This window comes from Notamacropus eugenii, chromosome 5 (assembly GCF_028372415.1).
Source record: "Notamacropus eugenii isolate mMacEug1 chromosome 5, mMacEug1.pri_v2, whole genome shotgun sequence".
NCBI lineage: Eukaryota > Metazoa > Chordata > Mammalia > Diprotodontia > Macropodidae > Notamacropus > Notamacropus eugenii.
The window spans coordinates 404,224,916-404,240,332 of NC_092876.1; the positions used below are offsets into that span (position 1 = coordinate 404,224,916).

Genomic DNA, 15,417 nt, shown 5'->3' on the forward strand with positions numbered 1-15,417 from the left:
TCAACCAAACAATAAATCGAGCCCTGATTTGTAGTGTTGGCCAATTTCCAAGGTATAAATGCCAACAATGAAAATTTAACAAAAGATTCTCTGGAGCACATCAATGGTAGGGAAGGGTACTCTGTGTGTGTGTGTGTGTGTGTGTGTGTGTGTGTGTGTGTGTGTGTGTGTGTGTGTGAGTGATAGTGACAAAACAAACTTTGTCAATTAAACTTTAAAAACTTTGTGACTCAGAGTTACAAAGAGCTTCATTAAGCTATATCAGAATGAAATTGTTTTTTTTACCACCGCTGCCAATATGTGCAAAACACATGCTCTGTTGACAATTTAGTAGCATCACAAGCATTACCTACACAACACTGGAAACCCTAAATTCACAAAAAAATGGGGTCAGCTTCCAGTGGGACCTATTTTATAACAAGGGAGAGGGTTTAGACACGGGAGGGGTCTGCCTCAATAATTTTAGATGAAAACCCAAATCATAAATGTTGATGAGGAAAGCAGTAGTTGGGAGTTGTCACTGAAAGAGCACAGTGCTCCACTGTCAAATGATATATTCAGGGATGCTAATAACAGCACCATTTATACTGCCATGACTAGGCATATGTCAATGTTTCCACAGTTAACTTTTCCCATTCTCTGTTCTGTTTTAAGAAGAAATTTATCCAGACTGAGAGTTCTCAAATAAGGTTTTGGCCCAGAAACAACATTTTACTAACTTAAAACAGGAAAGTGATTTAAGATGTCTCTCAGTGAAACAAAAATGGCTTTGTATTTAGTACTGAGATTAAGTAGCTTACATCTATTTCATCATGTGAAATGGTAGGTTCCTTGCACTAGTACTAAAATGTAAATGATGCATTTTTGCAAGGAAATATGGGAAAAATTTTAGCCTTCTGACCTAGTACATGCGCTTAGCAGTTGGATTAGTATCTAAATGTTTCCTTTGCCTCTGGATCAACAAAAACATAACTAAAAAATAACTCAAAGGTTTCGTATTTTATTTGTTTTTGTGTTTTATGAGGTAAAATCAGGATTCACAAAAATTGTACTATTTGGATTTCAAGATGCAAAATAAACCAAAATGGATTCAAGTAACTTGAATTGAAATAAGTTAGATCATTAAGTAGTCAGGCATGGTACTTCATTATATTTTTAAATTAAAGTATTTTCAATGAATATAAATCTATAAATTTTTTTCATTCTCCCTCTCTCCTAAACCCATTGGAAAATGTCAAAATAAACCATTGTGAAAAAATACGTATATTCAAGAAAAATAAATTACTGTTGTAATATGTTGCTCAGTTGTATCTGACCTTTTGTGACCCTGTATGGGGTTTCTTGGCAAAGATAATATAGTGGTTTGCCATTTCCATCTCTGGTGGATTAAAGCAAACAGAAGACAAGTGACTTTCCCAAGGTCACAAAGCTAGTGAGGTCGGATTTGAATTCAGGTCTTTCTGACTTTGGGCCCAGTGCTCTATCCACTGATCCCTCTAGCTACCTCTAAAAAAAAAGTTTTAAGAGAAAGGCTATCTGCACCTTGAATTTGTCGCCTCTTTGTCATTAAGGTAGGTAGCATGTTTTGCCATCACACTTCTGAAATCGTAGTTGGTCATTGAGTTCATCACGATTCTTAAGACTTTCAAAGTTGTCTTTACAAGGTTGTTGGTATAGTTTACTCCGCCCATGTTCGTATATGTTTTTCCTAAATTTCTCTGAACATATCTCCATTATTATCCTTTATCCTACAATACCATATAATAATATACCATTACATTTACATACAGTAATTTTTTCAGTCATTTTCCACTTGGTGGACCATGACAAAAAGAGTTACTATAAATATTTTTGTTCACGTGGTTCCTTTCCTCTTTCTTTGATCTCCTTGAGGTATAGACTTAGGAATAGTATAGGTGAGTCAGGGAGTGGTCAGAATTTAATAATGTCTTGGGCATTTTTTCAAATTGCTTTCTCAGAAGACTAGACTGAATCACGACTTTCCCTACAATCCTTTCAACATTTGCCATTTTACTATTTTCTGTCAGTTTTGCTACTCTGATGAGTGTGAGGTAGACACTAAAAGAATCTACCTCTACATATAGATTTCTAGAGTTGCTTGAATTTACATTTCTCTAATTATTATTGATTTAAAGCATTTTTTCATATAGCTATTTCTTACTTTGATTTTTTTCCTTAGAAACTTCTTGAACAAATCTTTTTCCCATTTATCAACTGCAAAATAATCTGCCTTGGGATTGTTACAAAACAATTTCAGATGGCTAATGGTATAATTTTAATTTTGGTTAAACTAGATATCTTAAACTGGATAGAAACTTGTGAGACCTGGAATTTAAAATTTTTAGAACTTAGATATTTTTAAAGGTCTGATGTTATAGAGCACTAAACAAAGTTGTATAGAGGACTGAGTTTTAATTGCGCATTGCAAAAACTGCTGCATTTTTTCCTGTTCTGTTGAAATTGTTGTCCCTACTAAAATATTTAATGGTGGTTACAATCAGTCTTATCTTTGACCAGGTAGTAGAGATACAGAGGTTGCCTTGTCTATGATCTAATAATAACAATAATAATGGTTAACATTTAATACTTTAAGGTCAGCAAAGTATTATGTGTGGACCTGACTCAGAGTGCTTCCCTATTAGTTCAGGTTTGTTAGTGCAGGTGTATGAACAAAATGAGGCCTCATGGACATCATTCTACAGTATCAAAAAAAGAGTTTCACTTAGCCACAGAACAGAAGTGACATCCAACAAGACTGCTCCAGCACTGAGCTTGGGTAGACATGTTCCCCTTCATCTCCCAGTGGAAAATTGTTTGATCAAAGCAGCACCAATTCATTTTGGTGGGCCTTTTATGCATCTAGGTGACCAAGAAGTCACATCAATAGGGTCAGGAAATCCAATCAAGATAGGCTCAGCTTGAAGCTTAGTTCCTTGGTCCAGTGAAGTCCCAGTGACAAAGAAAAACTAAATTAACCCATACTGGGGGGAGAGGGAGGATGCAATGGGCAGCTCTGATAGGTAGTGATCCTATCACACAAAAAACATTTTGCAAATATCTCATTTGATCCTCACTGGAATACTTTGATGTAAGTGCTATGACTCTTCCTGGTGTAGATTAGGAAACACACTGAGAAAAGTTAAGTCATTTCCCCAGCATCTCACAACTAATAAATGTCCAAGGCAAGATTCTAACTCGGGAGGTGCTTGACTGAGCCCATCAGTCTACCCACTATGTCATGAAGTCTCTCAGAGTGCCTGTCTAGATGTTTGGTGGCTAATTACATATCCAGTATAGACATAGATGTAATTTTAGGAGTTAGCTTTCTGTTATCCTTGACAAAGAGTTGTCCCATTCAGTGATTTCCTTCAGTTCCTCCTCCCTTTGTTTTTCCTTCAAACCAGTCCCTGCTCCCAGGGACCTTTTACATCCTCAGAACAAGCTTTGAAATGAATAAGTCCTTGACAATATTTCATCAGCAAGGTCATTCTGAAGTCAGAGCTGACATGAATACTCTCTGTTGCTGAGAATTTTCATGGTGAGGTAAAAGGAGAGGTAAATGTGAAATCAGTCCAGTACATTGTATAATGAAACCCTATTTATTATCATGCCACAGAAAGTGTAGGTACCCAATACACATTTATTAGCGATTACTAACCTGAGTAACTTAGTGATTTGTCAATATTTATAAGTGGCCTCCATGAATGATTTTATGTTCTTATCTTCCAAAATTATTGCTTTATTCCCAGTTATCAGAATAAGGCAGGCAAATGATGCAGAAAGTTGCAGTTATGTAGACCTGAATGTCAATCATATAGCAATCTCCAACTGGTGAATGGGTTGGATTCCTTTATAAGCTGCCTATTTGAAATTCAGAATGCACCCTTCCCATTAAAAAATAACATTATAAATGGTCGTTACCAGCTACCTCCAAAAGCCCAATCAATCCGTAATGTGGTTGAAGTTCTGGACATCAGCAATGTCAGCAGTTTTTAAAAAAAAATAAACAACAAATATGGAATCATCCTTTTAAACTTCATAAAATGATTGCGTTGTTGATCAATCCATGATGTCTTTGGTTCTATTCGATAAAATAAATACAAGTATGTTAAGACATTTAAAAATAGAGTTACTAGCATGATAATATTAGTAATTCAAAGAAGCTTTTAAAAATAAAATCAAAAAAATTTTTATTGATTTTTGAATGTTAAGTCTTAGGGGAAAACAGATTTAATAGATGAAGTTATAGTGGAGACCTTTGCATCCTTGGAAAATAATAGTAGTTTTTTAAAAGAACTTTTTAAAGTACTTAAGTAAGTACTTAAAAACTTAAGTAACTTTTTAAAAAAATACTTCAGAAATGTATGGGCTACCTCTTCTCCAGTATAGGGTTCCCAACAGCACTATTCTCCATGCCATTTATGATGAGGATAATTTTATGCTTCAAAAATAGAATGAAGGTTTGGTAACTGTGCAAAGGCTAGAAAATGGAAAAGGAGAATTAAGATAGTTTAAATAGTATGTGTATTGTGTGTGTGTGTGTGTGTGTGTGTGTTCAAGAAAGACTGAAGAAGAAACAGATGAATTGCCAAAGTCATAAGAAATAGAAGAAAAATGGGAAGCAGTGATGTGCAGAATCCCGGGATAGGGGAGAACTCAGGAAGGAATTATAGGTATAAGGGAAAGAGACATGTTAGTTCCCACAACAATCCAGTATATCCCAGGACAGCCTGGTTCAGTCCAAATTTATTAAGTGCCTATTGTGGGCCAGGTACTATGCCAAGTGCTGGGAATACAAAGAAAGATAGAAGTCCCTGTTCCTGAGGAAAAGAACTTACGATCCCACAGGGGAGACTATGGGCAAACAATTTCGTAGAAACAAGACATATATGGATTAAATTTGAGATAATAAGAGGGAAGGCACTGGAATTAAGAGGGATCAGGAAAGAATTCCTGTAGAAGGTGAGATTTAAGTTGAGACTTAAAGGAAACTAAGGAAGCCTGAAGGCAAAGATGAGGGAGAGAGAGTTTCATACATGGGGACAGCCAGTTAAAATGCCTAGAGCTGAGAAATCTTGTTTGAGGAAAAGGAAGGAGGCCAGAGTCACTGGATCAAAGGGTATGTTAGGGGCTGGGTGGGAGCACAAATTCTAAAAAGACTGAAAAGATGTGTGTGGAGAGACAGATAGCAGAGGTCTTTGATACCAATTAGAGGATTTTATATTTGATCCCAGAGGTGTTAGGGGCCAATGGAATTTACTGAATAGGTTGCTTGCTTTCAGAGGGAAAGGGAAAAGGATAAGAAAGTACTGTTGCCAAAGTGAAGGAAGAGGAAACTGTTTACAACCAGTCACTTGTGTGTATTTTTAACTCAGATGTTCAGAACTCAGAGAAGGGCAATATACAGGGTGTCTCAAAAGTCTTAGTGAGGTGGTTTTAAGTTATTAAAGCTTATTAATACTATTATAGCTGGTAAAGCTTAAAACCACTGCATTAAAATTTTGGGGACAGCCTGTATGATGAAAGGAATTGTTTAATTCAAAATTGAGGCTAATTATTTTTATTTATTAATGAATAAATTCTTTCTTACAATGGATATTTCTTTGTATGTCAAGAAGATGTTTACTGAATCCTCCACCTTGTTGTGGATTTATAAATCGCATAATTTGAGTTGACATATACTAATGAATAAATATTTTTTAAGGAACTAGTATGATAAGTTTATGGAAAATTCCAGGCTCAGTGAGCATTTTTTCTGGAGGATTTCACTAATTAGCACCTCCAGTCACCTATTAAGCTTTGAGCAGCTTGAGAGCAGGGACTGTCTTTTGCCTTTCATTGTATCCCCAACATGTAGTACAGTGCTTAGTGCACTGTAACTCTTAATAAATGTTTACCTGACTGATCTTTTGAACTGCTTATCATTTACAGATAGAGGCAGACGTCACTTTCTGATTAGAATATTTAGAGAGAAACGAGAAGTTGACAAGCTATCATAACCAAAGTGAAGTATATAAAGTTAATAATAATAACTGACATTTATAAAGTACTTTTATGTTTTGTTAAACACTTCACAAATATGAATATAATTTGATTTTCATAATCACCCTATGAGGTAGGTGCTATCATGATCCCCATTTTATAGAGAAAGAAACTGAAGCAAGCAAAAGTTAAGTGACTTGCCCAGGGTCACACAGTTAAGTCAGTGCTGGATTTGAACTCGTTTTCGGACTTCAGGTTCTCTAATCTATATACAACACCATGTTGTTACAGTTAATTGAGTATCTCAACTCAGTGAAGTCCTGCTCTTTGACCAATTCAGGCACAAGGAAGATGCATTGTTGTGTTTTTGGAAACATGATGTTGGAGGATTTTGAGAGGATGATGGTTGCCAGAATTATCCAAAAAGTTCAGCACAAAGATTTTTTTGCTCAAATTATCTGGAGAAAGTTACTTGTTTTGTTTTGTGGTTCGTTGAAGAGCATTCAGTTCACTTTGTGTGTGGAGACCTGGAAGTTGTTTCAGCAGATAGGAATCTGGCACTTTGTCCAGAAATTGTTGTTATTTTCCTATTGATTCGAAACTTTCCAGTGCCTTACGCTGTTTTTTGATGTTCTTTCAAATACTTTTGGAGGGAACAGTAAATAAGCTGCCTGCAGTCTGTTGTTTTTCAGTCTTTTGAATACTTTGTAATGGTGCTACCATTTAGATTTTTCATTTAACACACACTTCAACCAATCTAAAATCCTGAGCCCCACCTCAGGACGGAGGAGTAGGGCTCATGGAAGTGGGAGTGGTGGGTTTTGCCCCCTTTAATAATTTAATTTTATTTTTCTTCTGAGATAAAGGTAGAGAGTCCAAGACTTTAGGAAAGAGAATCTCTTTTAGATCCTCTCCTCCAAACTCTTTACTTTGATAGATAAGAAAATGAAAACCCAGTGATTTGCCCATAGTCCATAGCTTATTAAGCAATGACAGATATAGAACAAAAGCCCAACTCTCCCAACTCCTCCATGCTCTGTCTCATCCATGGTGTGGGTGAAAAGCTATTGAACTGAAAGCTATGCTCGGGGTTTGAAAATGACTTTACTAATACATGGGATATATGACCTTGGGCATAATAAATATATATTCCATCAACAGAGAGAGCTCAAATGAAAACCTGGATGTGAAAGTGCTTTGTAAGTGGTGAAGAGTAATGCGAACATAAGGCAGTCGAGTGACACTGTGGATAGAGTGCTGGACCTGAAGCCGGGATTCATCTTCCTGACATCAACTTTGGCTTCACACACTTACTAGCTATATGTGACCCTAGGCAAGTCACTTAACCCCATTTCACTGAGTTCCTCATCTATAAAATGAGCTGGAGAAGGAAATGGCAAACCACTCCACTATCTTTGCTAAGAAAACCCCAAATGGGGTCAGAGAGAGTCAGGACTGAAAGGACTGAACAACAATGAACATGCTAATATAAACTGTTTGGGCTAATTAGGCCCAGAGATGTGAGCCATGAATTTTTGAAATAGTCTTTGTTAAAGAGATGTTTATTTTTGAAACAAATGGCAAAGGTTAGAACTGGAATCCTAAGATTCTACAAGAAAATTTTTTAGAAAGAAAGCTCACAAAATGTCAGTTCTGAGGCATTTTATCTTGGGTTTAATGAAGATGAATTTGAGGCTAGCTTCACTGTATAAAGGATAGTAACCATTGACTAGGTATCCGTGATCATGCTACATTAGAAGAATTGCCCTTAGGTTGCAATGCCTATAAATGAAAGGGATTAGATGAAATGTGAAAGACTTTGAGAACCTCAGGTTTTGTAACTCTTAAAGCAAGATAGACTTATATCTTAGATTCTTGGATGAGGCAAACTTTTAAATGATCATTTTCTTGAAGTTATTTTATGATGAAATACATAATATAGCTATGAACCTCTTATTTTATATATAACTCTTTCCTCATGCTTAACTGTTTATTTGAATTAAAATAATTCTATCACATCACAAGATTTCAAGCTGTGGAAGGACCTTTGAAACACTTCATCCAGTCTTCTCATTTCACAGATGAAGAAACTAAGGCTAAGAGGTTGTGACCTGCCCAAAATAGCCAAAAGTCAAACCTAGGTATTCTGACCCAAAGCAGAAGTCAGAAGTTCTCCTCTAGAAAATAGATTTTTTTTAACATTATAAAGCCATTAGGCCTCTGAGAATTTAGTGCTAGAACTGAATTTCTCATTGCTGTCTCTGCAGTAACATGGCAGCAGCAACTACCCTCCTTCTCTTGTTCCTGGGACATTTTGGAGAGAATGCTACTATTCATTCATTCACTAAGCATTTATTAATCATCCACTTACCATGTCCAAACATTATGCCAAGAACTAGCATAATGGATACAAAACCAGATCGAAGCAACAATCCCTTTAAGTTAGGGCTTCTTCACGTTTTGTTTTGTTTTGTGTGTGTGTGTGTGTGTGTGTGTGTGTGTGTGTGTGTATGTGATGGACTCCTTTTTTGATCCTGGTGAAGAATAATGTTTTTAAATAAACAAAAGATATTTGTTATTCTTTTTCAGTCATGTCCAACTCTTTGTGACCCCATTGGAGGTTTTCTTGGTAAAAATACTAAAGTGCTTTGCCATTTCATTCTCCAGCCCATTTTACAGATGAGGAACTGAAGTAAACAAGGTTAAGTGATTTGCCCAGGGTCACACAGCTAGTGAGTGAGACTGGATTTGAACTTGGGAAGATGAGTCTTCCTAACTTCGGGTCTGGCACTGTATCCACTGAAATTTGGTCTCCTGTACTGCTTACCTGTGCATAACAAAAGACATACTAGAATTAAAAATAAGCCAATTACACTGAAATACATTTATCAAGTTGTTGTTGGTTTTTAAATGAGTTCATGGTTCAGGTAAAAGCCCTTGCTTTTGCTTTATGTGTTTATAACCTGGGGGAGGGAAGAAACAACATGAATACAGAAAAGTACATTTTAAAAAATCTATACAAAGGAAATGCAAAGTAATATGAAAGGGGGTAAGTAGAGGACAGTACTAACACCTGCAGTAATCAGGTATGGCTTCACGTAGGAGATGGGATTTGTGGGGGCTCTAAAAGAGCTTAGTGGTTCTCATGGGTAAAGGTAAGGAGGGGAATGCCTTTTCAAATAAAGGATAGAGGAGGGCAATGGGATATCGTATGCTAGGAGTAATATCTAGGTGGATTAGTGTGCAACAGACAGTAGGTGAGGGAGAGTAATAATGAATTCAATCTGGAAAGTTCACTGTGATGGGCATTGAGGGACAATTAGAGGAGTCTGTTTTTAAATCCCCATTAACTAGGGATTCATTGATCATTTCTGCTTGCCTACCTGGGAAAGCAGGGATCTCTAACACAAACTGGCATAGAATGAATTTTTTATAAGATGTAGGGAGAATGTAGCATCTCTGTCTATCCCTCTAGGCTCAAACTAGTTAGCTGACGTGAAGTTGAAGTGATTGACACCAGCTTCTTGTTGTGTTGGGTTGTTTTTTTTTTTAACTTTAATTTTTAATTCCAAATTTTCTCCCTCTAGTGGAAACCCCCACCCCCAAACATTGATAAGGCATACATATGATACTCATTATCTCATTATACATATGAAATTATGCAAAAATATATTTCCACATGGACCATGTTTTGAAAAAGTGAATGAGAAAAATTTTAAAAGAAAAAAATTATGCTCAGTCTTCACTCCTGAGTCCACTCAGGATGTTTTGAAATTTCTACCTGGACCATTCCACAGTTCAGTTCTACAAGATAATGGATTTGGAAAAGAATTGACAGGAATGAGGATGAGAGCCAGAAAATAGGGGAAAAGACTTTATAATATTGGAATGGAGAAAATGTAAGAAAGCGTATCTCATAGTCTCTTCTTCTAACAATACAGAACTAGGGAGTTTCTATGATGTGAAGGAAAGATTACACCTAGTAGAAGAAAAGAGAGAAAATAAAGTGAAAGAATCTGAGGAGGGGCAGTGTCAGGGTGTTCATCCCAGGGAAAACGGTAAGAGGTAATATCAACATTTTCACATTCCATTAATTCCAACCCCAACTAGTGAAGGTTGGCCACAATTTGAATAATTTGTCACTCCCTTTCTGAAACAATTTTTTTCCCATTTTACTAAATTGTCAGTTACTGAAGTCATTTTAGAACAATAGATACTTCCTAGCCAAAGTGAGGAATAATAGTCCCTTGTCCTGCGTTAGATTTATTGTTATGTGGTGACAAGTATGTCTATCTGGAGTAAAGCCAGATGGGAAACTATTCTAGAGTATGCCTTTCCAATTGTTATAGTAGCAAGACCACATCCTAGGTATTAAAAATCAGCTAAAATCATCAGTTGTGATTGGATAAGTCTTAGGGAATTGTTTAAAAATTACATATGTGCCTAAGTATTTTTGCTTGCATTTAATTCATTTCAAAACTGTTGGTGTATTTTATACAGATCAGAATTTGCATGTTACTTAACCATCATTTTCAATTTTTTTTATCCTAATCAAGCTAGTGTGAGTTTGAAAGTTTTTTCCTAGAAAATGTCGCTAAATAGAACTTTAAAAGCAAGGTGTTTCTTCTGTGTACCAAAGGAATTCCACCAGAACTCCACTAAAGTCTTTTTCTCTGATGTGATAGCAAGACACAAAAGTTACTCTGGGCTCTTGAAGATAACACCATGCATGCTGTCTAATTACCAGGCTTCCCATGAAGCCTGTGACATGAAGCCCATGAATTTGATGACACACCATAGAGTGCATTGGGCTCATTTCAAATTCAAATCCAGGCTCAGACATTTCCTAGCTGTGTAACACTGGACAAATTACTTACCTCTGCCTCAGTTTCCCTAATAGTATATTGGAATAATAATAATCATAGCACCTGCCCATAGCACCATCCCTAACAAGCCCATGCTTGTTAGGAGGATAAAAGAAAATAATATATGATAAACACTTAGCATGGTTCCTGGCATATAATAGGAGCTTTCCTTTCTCTAAAAGTTCACAGAGCCTCATCACTAGAAGACTGGTCCTGAGGGGATATATTTTTTTTTATAGTGCAGAACCCAACCAAAGGAGGATTGCTGGGTAGAATCTTTCATTTCCTTGTTCTTCCTTGGGCAAGAGGAATTGTTACTGCTGTTATCTTGTTCTCATCTTTTTCCATGGGGATCAGATATAAACAGTCCTGGGGAAAAATCACTATCCTGCTACTATTCCTGTAGAATAAATAATATGTATAAATACTATCACTATTCCTGTAGAATAAATTATTTGCAGGCTATTGTCAAGTGAATAAAATGACTACTTGTAGATGAAATACAATATTATTGACTAGCATTTATATATCTCTTGAAGGTTTACCAAGAACTGTTATCTCATTTGATCCTCACAAAAATTCTGGGAGATGCTATTATTATCCCCATTTGGCAGATGAAGAAATTATGCTGTGAAAGGTGAAGTGACTTCTCAAGGGTCAGACAGCTAACTAGTGCAGACGCCAAATCTAGTGCTTATGGTACCCACTCTGCTGCCTAGGTACCTCTATTAATAGTGTTAAACATAAGCTTATCCTCTATAGGCTTACTGAAAACGTCCTTAGGAGAACTCTTGTAGCCTTTGATCTTCCTGTCTTGGTCTCTATATTTTGTAAGTTTTTTGTTCCATACCTCTTAGATATCATGAGTATTCAGAATTGTATCTATTAAAAAATTTTATCTATAAAAATTTTATCTGTCTTTTGAGTTTTTATAAATTAATGTTATGTCAGGATTATTGGGGCAACAATTGTTTTGTTTTGTTAAGCTTTATTATTACTTTTTGTTTTATGTTAAAAACATTTACAGATTATTTCCATTTTGCAAGAGATCTCATAACAGATTAAGACAGGTAAATAATCCAATGACCTCATCTGAAATGGCATGTAGTATTTCACATCTGTAACAGCCCCTTCCCTTCCTCTCTGTTTTTAATTTATTTTTATTTTTATTTTTTTATTTTTATTTTTTTAAACAGGAAGTTTATTTAAACAACAAGATGTTTGACTTAAAGGGAAAATATCTAGGATCAATTTCTTTATAGTAATTTATCCCTACTGAGAGACAGAGATTGCCCTACATGTAACAGCTACATACAAAAAAGTTATAAAATCGTCCTTGATTTTACAATGATAAAAGAAAAACATTGAAATTATCCAATCAAACAAGGTATGCAAGGATTTTTTTGTAGGTTTTTTTTTTGTTTTTGTTGTTTAACAGTGAGAGCAAAATAAATTACTGGAATATAAAGATCAAAGTTGAATGAGCATGCCACTAATGGAGAAAAGGGATATTTTCACAGAACCAGTTTGTTTTTTCCCTTCCCCATCTCCATTTGATGTTGATCAAAACATACCATCAGCCATTTAGTTAAAAGAAAAAATACGCATTATGCCTGCGCACGTACACCAGTTACTTTATGTACAATAAAGGAATGGGCGAAGGGAATCAAAGAAGAGAGAAAACTATACTGCAGTAGTCAGGATGTGGATGAACCAAATCTTGGTTTTCTAATTGTGAATGTATTGTCTTCCTTGGGAGCACAGTTCTGGAGTACAGTTGTATATTTTCTTTTTTAGTAAGCGCCTCCTGTCTGCTGCTGGAATACATCAATTGTATCTTCATCCTCCATTTCCAACTGTGCAGGTGTGTCTGTTTCATTGATTGGTTGCCCATCAAATCAGAATCTGATCTGCCTTATTGACAAACCCTGTCCTTCACAATAGGCTTTCATTACTTTACTAAGTGGTGTGTGCCTCTTAATCTTAAATTGCACCACTGAACCATCTTGCACTACCACTTTCAAATTAATGTGGTCGTTGTTTTCAGTCTTGACTCCTTCCTTCGGCTTCTTGTCTGCCATGGCGAGTCCGGGGGTCTCACCAGCCGCTGCTTCACAAAAGAGGCACCAGGATGGTCCGCTCCAAGGGAACGGGGGGAGAAGCAGCAGCGGCAGGAGCAGGAGGAGGAGGAGGAGGATGGTGGTGATGGTGAGGAAGAGGAAGAGAAGAAGGAGGAGGAGGTGGTGGTGGTGGTGGTGGAGGTGGTGGTGGAGGTGGTCTGTTTTATAATATAGGGTCAAATCTAGACACCAAAGTTGGAGTGAAATTAAAATAGCTTTATTATGGGGTTTGACAAATAGCAAGCACCCAGTTTGAGCATGCTTAGGCAGTCTTCATGGGTCTGATTATGGGGTTGGGGAGAGAGTTTCTTATACATAGAGGTAAAGAAGCAACACTTTCCAGATGGTTCCAGGCTATCTCATGGTTATCAAAAAGGCATACAATTAAAACATTTGATGGTTTGGTAAGAATATTGGTTGTTGTAACACTAGTGGGGCCATAAAAGGGGGCAGGGTAGGATCTTGAGGTGGTAGATAAGGACCAAGGACAAGATGGTAGACTTTACAAAACTGAGTCATTTTGGTTACATTGCTACAATTTTTCCCTTAGAGATTGTTAATAGTCTCACAATTTATTTTTAACAATTCTCAAATCAGTATCAGTTCAAGCAGAAATTATATGCAGCTTATGGAACAAGTAACAGGTCTTCAACAAACATAGAACTAACAAAACAAATAAAATAATGAAATCTATTATAACTGTAGATTTAGGGGTCCATCTTCTGGTCCTGGCAAGCATCTCCTATGTGTTTCTCAGACATCTATGGATGGATCATGGTGATTTTGAGGAGGTATTTCCTTGATCATCTCTAAATTCCAGTTCACTGTAGAGATTATCTAGGTAATGCTGCTAAAGCCCACTAGTGATAAGACTTAGTATATTTAGTTAAAAATAAAACAAAACAAAGAAAATCTAGTCACTTTGGCCTTCCAAGTAATTAGTTCATGTGGTGAAAACCAGTTCAGACTTTATGGAGCTGAACTTATTAATAATAGAGCTATAAGAGGACTGTTCAATTAGAAACCCATAGTTCACCTGAAATTTCAGAGAATTTCAATATAAACCTGCCACATGCTCTTTCTGTCCTTACTCAAAACCTGTACCTGATAGCAACAATGGCATTGATAGGCTGAAGGAAGAACCTTTCATGAGGGCTTGACTTATAAAGTGAGTTCTTCTTCTTCCTCTTAATATTATCAGACAGAAACTTCAACATAGGATTTAAAATTTCTTTATAATTATTCATGCAATTTTATATGTAAAATCCTTAATTCGGTTTTGAGAACTTATTACTAAAATATTCTCAAGGTCTATTTCACATTAGAAACATTTGTAGGCCAAATTGTATATGCATGTATTCTAGTTCTTAGGGGAAACAGTCTAATCTTTTGCTTCCTCAAATTTACTATGTAAAATTTGAAAACTTTTACATCTTCATCCTATCCCCTTCTTTGAAGGATAAATATTATCCCTATATCATCCTGAAAGAATGAAATGTTCTAAGGAATGAATCTTATACATGAATATAGAATTATTAGCAAGGGGGTAGCAAACCTAAGAACTCATGTATCTAGTTACTTAGGATACAGAGTTGATCACAAGTTCAGATTTAAAATAGTAAGATCTTTCATACTTCCACCCTGTTAAAGTAACTCAGATGTTTTGATATTAATCCATCGATTAATAGATTTTGTATTGCAATGACAAAAACTTCTACAGTTCATCTGCCCTGGTTTTAGAAATTTAATATAAAAGGAAAAAGGAAGGACATGGTTATGATAATGTTAATGTCGTTCCCTCAAGGATACAGACTGACCTGACATAAGCCACAACATGGGGAAAAACTCCCTTAGCTCTGTTTGATTTCAAGTAAGAGTCATAGTTAACAGCAAATTATTCCTGAAAGTTCCACATTATTCACAGGGTATCATAGCCAGGCTCAGAATTATTCAGGTGAGGAAATTTCTGGTTGAGAAAGTACTGCATTTCACTGTATAATCATCACCACCACATGATTGCTGCACCCTGCTTTTTCACTTCAAAAATTTGTTTATAAGCTTTCATTGTGTAATCATTGCATGGTATAATTCTGTTTGTTATGCTGCATAAAAGGTAAACACAGCAGCAATGTATTCACCAGTGGCATAAGGATAACCATTTATCTCTCACACATTGTGAGCTGCAAGTCTAGAATTCTCAGTACATGTACACTGTTCAGTATATTTCTGTTTACCCTTTTTTATCTTCTTGAGTTTAAACTCATCCTGATGTTAAAAATCAGTCACTAGATATTTAAAAAATAATTATATTCTGGAATTCAGTAGTGAATATGTGGCAGTTTTGTTTTTTTTACTGTAAACCTAGTAAAGTACCGGCTACTTATCATGAGTCTCCAGGTTAATAGTCTCTTAAGGTTATATATATATAT

The 15,417-nt window shown here is 36.0% G+C and overlaps 1 protein-coding gene and 1 pseudogene across 1 annotated transcript in view; one reads left to right on the forward strand and one right to left on the reverse strand.

The window, feature by feature from the left end:
- The window catches only part of ATP10A (ATPase phospholipid transporting 10A (putative)), a 262,912-nt gene that overhangs the window by 76,231 nt on the left and 171,264 nt on the right, over positions 1 to 15,417 (forward strand). The gene's annotated exons all lie outside the window — the stretch shown is intronic.
- Positions 12,499 to 12,949, reverse strand: LOC140506913 (small ubiquitin-related modifier 2 pseudogene; annotated as a pseudogene).